The sequence below is a fragment of the Ornithorhynchus anatinus genome, chromosome 2, assembly GCF_004115215.2.
Source record: "Ornithorhynchus anatinus isolate Pmale09 chromosome 2, mOrnAna1.pri.v4, whole genome shotgun sequence".
Taxonomy (NCBI): Eukaryota; Metazoa; Chordata; class Mammalia; order Monotremata; family Ornithorhynchidae; genus Ornithorhynchus; species Ornithorhynchus anatinus.
In genome coordinates this window covers 158,951,025-158,959,121 of record NC_041729.1, presented here as the reverse complement: position 1 = coordinate 158,959,121, position 8,097 = coordinate 158,951,025, and the positions used below count along the sequence as shown (strand labels likewise).

General features: G+C 44.4%; 1 non-coding gene across 1 annotated transcript; it reads left to right on the top strand.

Annotated features, from left to right (window-relative positions):
• Positions 1 to 7,745: 7,745 nt before the first annotated feature.
• Positions 7,746 to 7,883, top strand: LOC114809774. The gene has a single exon (XR_003757552.1). It is a non-coding gene; the product is annotated as a small nucleolar RNA SNORA7 (small nucleolar RNA).
• The last annotated feature ends 214 nt before the right edge of the window (positions 7,884 to 8,097 follow it).

Sequence of the window (8,097 nt, the reverse complement as noted above, 5' to 3'; positions counted from 1 at the left end):
TGACCTTGGGCAAGTCACTTCTCGGTGCCTCAATTACCTCATCTGTAAAATGGGGATTAAGACTGTGAGCCCCACGTGGGACAACCTGATTCCCCTGTGTCTACCCCAGCACTTAGAACAGTGCTCAGCACATTGTAAGCGCTTAATTGCCAAGTGGCAGATTCAGGATTTGAACACATGACCTCTGATTCCCAAGCCCGGGCTCTTTCCACTGAGCCACGCTGCTTCTCTTGATCCCCACTCCCTAAGAAGTAATGGATAAAGATTGCAGGAATGTGGCGCAATGTTGGTGTTTTTGGTGTTTTCTTTATGTTGTTAAAAACTTATTATATGGCAGGGACTCTACTAAGTGCTGGGGTAAATATAAACTAATCAGGCAGGATTCAGTCACAGTCTTAATCCTCATTTTACAGATGAGTTAACTGAGGCAGAGAGAAGTTAAGTGACTTGCCCAAAGTTGTACAAGCAGAAAAGTGGCCAAGCTGGAATTAGAACTCAGGTCAGAAATCAGGATTCGATTTCTCAGGCCTGTGCTTTATCCAATAGGCCACACTGCTTTTCTAGCTGTTACCCAAGCATTATTAAGAATCAACTAATGCTCTCACACTGGTATCCCTTCTTTCCCAAGAAAAACAGAACAGCCATGCCCTTTGAAATAGAGTGATATTCTCCTCTTCCCTGACCTCCCTCCAACTTCTTCCCCAGCACTTTGAGCCAACTGTGTACTATTCACAATCTTTTCATTCATTCATTCATTCAATAGTATTTATTGAGCGCTTACTATGTGCAGAGCAGTCTACTAAGTGCTTGGAATGAACAAGTCGGCAACAGATAGAGACAGTCCCTGCCCTTTGACGGGCTTACAGTCTAATCGGGGGAGACGGACGGACGAGAACGATGGCAGTAAATAGAGTCGAGGGGAAGAACATCTCGTGAAAACAATGGCAACTAAATAGAATCAAGGCGATGTACATTTCATTAACAAAATAAATAGGGTCATGAAAATATATACAGTTGAGCAGACGAGTACAGTGCTGAGGGGATGGGAAGGGAGAGGGTAAGGAGCAGAGGGAAATGGGGGGACAAGAGGGTTTAGCTGCGGAGAAGTGAAGGGGGGGCGGTAGAGGGATAGAGGGAGAAGGGGAGCTCAGTCTGGGAAGGCCTCTTGGAGGAGGTGAGTTTTAAGTAGGGTTTTGAAGAGGGGAAGAGAATCAGTTTGGCGGAGGTGAGGAGGGAGGGCGTTCCGGGACCGCGGGAGGACGTGGCCCGGGGGTCGACGGTGGGATAGGCGAGACCGAAGGACGGTGAGGAAGTGGGCGGCGGAGGAGCGGAGCGTGCGGGATGGGCGGTAGAAAGAGAGAAGGGAGGAAGGGGCAAGGTGACGGAGAGCCTTGAAGCCTAGAGTGAGGAGTTTTTGGTTGGAGCGGAGGTTGATAGGCAACCACTGGAACCATCAGTGATATTTAGTGAGTGCTTACTGTGTGCAGAGTACTGAAATAAGCACTAGGGAGAGTAGGGTATAATAGAGCTGGTAGGTGTGAATCCTGCCCCAAGGTTCCAGGGCTAAGTTGTGCACTCTGCTCTATGAAACGTAATGCAGGCAAAATCCCTCAAAATGATATGAAAAGCCCCATTTTGTTAATGACCTATGTTTGGTCTTCTGCGAGTTTGAAGTACTCTGTCATCTGATCTGGTGAGCGGGGGACCGTGCTGGGGAAGAGGGAGGCAGGACATTTCTTGAAGCTCAGTAGGAAAGAATGTAGGATGATCGTGGGAATGTGCACTTTGTTACAAATAATAAAAATATTAATAATAATAATAAAGTGGGGTATCTGTTAAGTGTTTACTATATGCCAAATGCAGTTCTAAGTGCAGGGGTATGTACAAAATAAACAGGTTGGACACAGTCCCTGTCCCATGTGGGGCTCACAGTCTTAATTCCCATTTTACAGATGAGGGAACTGAGGCACAGAGAAGTGAAGTGATTTGCCCTAGGTCACGCAGGAGACATGTAGCAGAACTGGAATTAAAACACATTGTCCTCTGACTCCCAGGACTGTGCTCTTTCCACTAGACCATGTTGCTTCTGAAATCAAATCGGGTGTGATGAGCCTTGAGCTGACCACCATGACATGGGCAGGGAAGGCTCCAGTCTGGGTCTCTGAAGCTGGGGCTCTGCCAACAAGACGGGAGGGCTCATGCGGTCCGAGGTCCTTTGACCCACTAGTCAGCCGGGAGCGTGGAAAGCACGGCATGAAGGGAGCTTGTGGAGAGCCGCTGAAGCAGGGTTGCCTAATGGATGGAGCCCTAGCCCTGGAGTCAGAAGGACCTGGATTCGAATCCCAGCTCCACCACTTGTCGGCTGTGTGACCGTAGGCAAGACACTTCACTTCTCTGTGCTTCAGGTACCTTATCTGTAAAATGAGTAAAGCTATGAGCCCTGTGTGGGACAGGGACTGTGTCCAAATTTCACCTTGTATCTACTCCAGCGCTGAGTACAGTGCCTGGCACATAGTAAGCGCTTAACAAATACCACAATTATTATTGGTATTATTATTATTGATGCCACTGCCAGGCTGTGTGGCTGAACGGAGTCTTGTGCACACACAAAGAGTGTTCCTTTCCCTCCCCTCAAACTGGGAAAGCACCACAAACCAAAGTGGACCATCCTAGCAATAATCCTCATGCTTGTTTGCTTTTCATTTTAAAAGAAATCTCAAATGAATCTCCAGGAACGAGCAGCGGTCTGCGGCAGGGCCACCCCACAGACACAAACCGAAGCAACAACCTGAAAGCACCTGTGAGGAGTCTTGCTTTTCTTCACTTTTTATTTAAAACAATGACAAAATCGTAACCAGGTTGAGAAGTAGCGTGTCCTAGTGGATAGAATAAAAATACTTAATGATGGCATTTATTAAGCACTTACTATGTGCCAAGCACTGTTCTAAGGGCTAGGGTAGATACAAGGTCAGCAGGTTGTCCCACAAGGGGCTCATATTCTTAATCCCCATTTTACAGATGAGGTAACTGAGGCACAGAGAAACTAAGCGATGTGCCCAAAGTCACACAGCTGACTAGTGGCGGAGCCCGGATTAAAACGCCACGACCTCTGACTCCCAAGCCCGGTCTCTTTCCACTAAGCCACGCTGCTTGGGAGTCAGAAAGATGTGGGGTCTAATCCCAGCTCTGCCACTTATCTGCAATGTGACCTGGGGCAAGTCTCTTCACTTCTCTGTGCCTCAGATACTTCATCTATAAAATGGGGATTAAGATTGTGAGCCCTATGTGGGACAGGGACCGTGTCCAACCTGAATAGCTGAAGACCAGGGTGTACTGGTGGGAAGTGAAACTAGGCTGGCATCAGATTGCTTCGTATGACAGGAAGCAGCATCCTTTTAGATCATCGTTCAACCCCTTCACCTTGGGATTGGAAGAATTGATAAGTGCCCAGACAACCTCGTAAGCCACCCAAAAGCCTCTTACGCAAATTGTATCTCTGTTACGGACTCCTACATAACTCTTCTTCCTCCTCTCTGCAAATTATTTCAGCATCTGTCTCTCCTGCTCGATAAATACCACTGAGTGATTGATTCATCGCCTTCCCGATTTCTCCTATTCTGTGGACTTAATTATTATTTTGTCAAGACCCCTACGAACCCTTTTTAACATAGACTTCATACACTTAATTTTAGTTCACTTAGAAATGTCCCATTAAGCACTGAGCAAGTGAAAGATTTTAAAGCTACTATGTGCTAGCATTTATTATACCAATTCTTGAAACAGAAAAACTCAGCTTCTTGGGCTTTTTTGAACAAAACAACTCTGTAATGTCATACCTTCAACTAGAATTATATTCTTTTTAAGTCCTTATTAGGTGCTAAACAGTGCTATATCCTGGAATAGATATATAATAATCAGTTTGGACTCCATCCTTGATACATCTGGGGCTCACAGTCTAAGAGAGAGGGAGGAAAGGTAGTTTTATCTCCATTTCTCAACTGTTACCCATTAAGACAATAAATTGGCTTTATGTACTTACCATCAGAAGAAATCAGTTCGTTCTGGTTAATCACCTTCTAAATAATCCCTTTGAGCTGTTGGAAGAATCCCGCTATTAACTATACAACATCATTATCATTTTTCTTCCAACTAGTTCCACAACTGAAAACCAAAGCCGACGTCATGTGGAAATAGTATAGGACCATCACATTAGGTGTTTAATAAACTATCAAATTGTAATGCTGCAGTGAATTCCATCCTGCAACATCTCTAATGAAAGAACTCACAGAGATTAACAAAAACACTTAGGGAGGATAATGGGTTGAAAAATTTCGACTCAGTTTCACGGTGAGGTTTTATTGGCAGGTCGAAACTCAGTTGTTGCTTTTTGTCAGTAGGAACGGAGATCTCATAGACTCCTGTTTTTCTACAGAAACGCTCTGGGCATGTCACCCCCTCCTCAAAAATCTCCAGTGGTTGCTTAACAACCTTTGTAATAAGCAAAAACTCCTCACTCTTGGCTTCAAAGCTCTCAATCACCTTACCCCCTCCTACCTCAACTCCCTTCTCTTCTCCATCCCAGCCCAGGCACTCTGCTCCTCTGCTGCCTCTAATCTCCTCACTGGGCCTCATTCTCGCCTGTCCCGCAGTCGACCCCTGGCCCGGAACCCCCTCTCTTCTCACAAACACCCCCTTCAAAGTCCTATGAAGAGCTCACCTCCTCCCAGGCTGAGTCCTCCTTTTCCTTTACTCCTCCTCCCCTCCCCATTGCCTCAACTCCCTCCCCCTGCTCTACCCTCCTCCCTGCCCCACAGCACTTGTGTATATATGTATATATTCATTATTCTTTTCAATTTATTAATATGTATATATCTATAATTCTATTTATTTATATTAATGCTATTGATGCCTGTCTCCTTGTTTTGTTGTCTGTTTCCCCCGCTACACTGTGAGCCCGTTGTTGGGTAAGGATTGTCTCTATTTGTTGCCAAATTGTACTCTCCAAGCGCTTACTACAGTGCTCTGCATAGAGTAAGTGCTCAGTAAATACAAGTGAATGAATGAAAATATGACTGAATGAACGATGTGAAACTTCTAGTGTAGAATGGTGGATCGTTCCAGAAAAGAAACGTTGGGTTTCTTACTAAGTGAATTCAGGCATTTTGGAGAAGGAAATGTTTCTGCTCCTAGTTTTTAGACTGAGTAAATTCTTCATGCGCATGTTGGAGAAGAGGAATAAACTACATTTCCCTGTTATTATAGTGGCTGGCGTTCCCGCTTGTCACAAAGGACACAGGGGTTTGATTCTCTGATGGAGAGTTAAACATGTTTTCATTTGTAAAATGGGGTTTAACACCGTGATCCCCACGTGGGACAGGGACTGTGTCCAACCTAATCACCTCATATCTACCCCAGCTCTTAAAACAGTGTCTGGCACAAAGTAAGTGCTTAGAAAATACCATTAAAAAAAGTCATAATGATTAATTTCTACATGTTTTCTCCAAGAAGAAGAATCTTTGAGATGTATCGAGGGCTAAAAGTAAAAGTAGACTCAAACCAGACTGGGGAGTAGGAGACAAAGTATTTAAAAGTGCCTGATTGTGGAGGTCGTGCTCAGATTAGGTGTCGTGTGGTTGTGGGGTGGAGGCAGATAGAGGGGGACGGAAGGGCATTTGAAACCGCAGAGTTGACAAGACTGCACCCTGTGAAAATGAGAGAAACCCATTGATTCCTGGACTGAGCACCTAGTCGTCAGTTTGTTCCCGTAGGCCGAAAGAGCAAGTGTAGGAGGAGTGAGGGTCAGACGGCACAGCTGGTGACTAGCTGACAGGGCTTCTGCATCATGGCTGACAGAGCTTCTTGCCTCACATGCTGGGGAGGGGTGCTTTTCCATATTCCACATTTCCATAGAGCTGGAAGAAAACAAATGTGATAGATTATCTGTCCCTCCATCCTTCCACCAATCCATCCATCTATCCACCTACCTTTACATCCATCCATCCATCACTGAATGAACTCACATGGAGAAGCAGTCGTGACTTAGTGGATAGAGCATGGACCTGAGAGTCAGAAGGACCTGGGTTCTAATTCAGCTCTGCCACTTGTCTGCTCTGTTCCCTTAGGCAAGTCACTTCACTTCTGTGGGTCTCAGTTATCTCATCTAAAAATGAGGATTGAGACTGACTGAGACTACCCAGACTGAGCTACCCCTTTTCCCTCTGCTCCCTCTGCTCCCTCTCTGTTCTCCCTCTGCTCCCTCCCCTTCCCCCACTTTCCCTCCCCTCAGCTAAGCCCCCTTTCCCTCTGCTCCTCCCCCTCTCCCTTCCCCTCCCCTTAGCACTGTGCTCATTTGTATATATTTATATTTTTATTATCCTATTTATTTTGTTAATGAGGTGTACATCCCCTTGATTCTATTCATCGTGATTATGTTGTCTTGTTTTTGTCCATTTGTCTCCCCTGATTAGACTGTGAGCCTGTCATTGGGCAGGGACTGTCTCTTTCTGTTGCCGAATTGTACATTCCAAGCACTTAGTACAGTGCTCTGCACATAGTAAGCGCTCAATAAATACTATTGAATGAATGAATGAGACTGTGAGCCCCATGTAGGACAGGGTCCATGTCCAACTTGATTAACTTGTATCTACATTTAGAACAGCGCTTGGCACATAGTAAGTGCTTAACAAGTACCATAATTATTACTGTTGCTTTAAGTGGTTCTCTATTTGGGTACTTTCTGCCTTCCAGTGTATTTATATCAAAGAAAGAACTAGCTGTATGTCCACAAACACACCTCTCATCCCCTGAGAAAGTAATTTTTGCCGTTTCCCCTGTCATATCTCTGCCTTCCTCCAACATTTCTTACTTAATAAATAGGACAATCTTCCTCCTAATAAGCTCCAAGTGTTCCTTGAACTCTGGGCCATGTCTAAGAACACAGACCATGCATTAACAATCCTGAGAATCATGCAATCCTGTTTCAAAATAAAGTATTCTCATTTCAACTGCCACTCAGGAGATAAAATGTCATTCCAGTTGTCCATTTTGTTTGCAAAGCTTGCAGTCACTACCAACCCTCAATGAGAAAAAAATAAAAATAATGCTGTATTTTGTAGAAGTGGAAGTATTCTGTAGAAGCTCTTCATATAAATGAGGAATTTGGAAAAATTGTAAAAGTTTAAAAAAGATCATACTCTTCTGCACTAGAAGATCTTGCAAAAATTGTTGATTTTTATATCATTCATGTTCCAAGCCAATACATATTCCCTCATCATGTTTTGCTTAATAAATCATTGAGATTATAGCATAGCATTGACCTTGATATAAATTGAGTAAAACTTGTATGATTAACCTTTCTGGAAATTAGTCTGAACCAAAACTAGTTGGATATTTCTTTGGACCCATTCTCATGAATACATGCACCTATAGGTATATGCGCACATATCTGCAATATATACTAGATATATGTGTATAATAGATAGTACCTATGTAGGTATATACATAAAGATATGCATATAAGCATATATGGCTGTGCCTGAATCAGCCAGCGGTATTCATAGAACAGTCATTGGGCGCTAAATATTGTCCTAGGCATTGGGAGAGAAAAATTTATTAGAGTTGATAGACAGGTTCCCTGCTCTCAGGGAGCTCACATTCTAGGGGGGGAGACAGCCATTGAAATAAATTAATGTAGGGGGAATGGGAGATTAAAAGGATTATATTGAAGGGCTGTAAGGCACATATTGCCCCTCTCAGGATCGCACCTGGAGAGTTTCCAGTACTCTACCAGTCTCGACTACAGGAGGGAGAGTCAAGCAGAAGCCTATCCATTCCATTCCTACCTTGGGCAGTGGCTAGCGAGTATAAGGCAATCTGCTACAACTCAAAACTCCCCTGTGCTGCGCAGCAGTGGCACGGGAAAGAGTCGAGGGCAGAGACCCGAGTTTACTGCGCGGAAGGAGGCAGTGGTAAACCACTTCTAGATTTTTACCAAGAAAACTCTATGGATACATTACCAGAACGACTGCAGATGGAAGTAGAGCATCCTGGGAGAGATGGTGTTACTATGGGTCAAATATGACTAGACAGCATTACAAG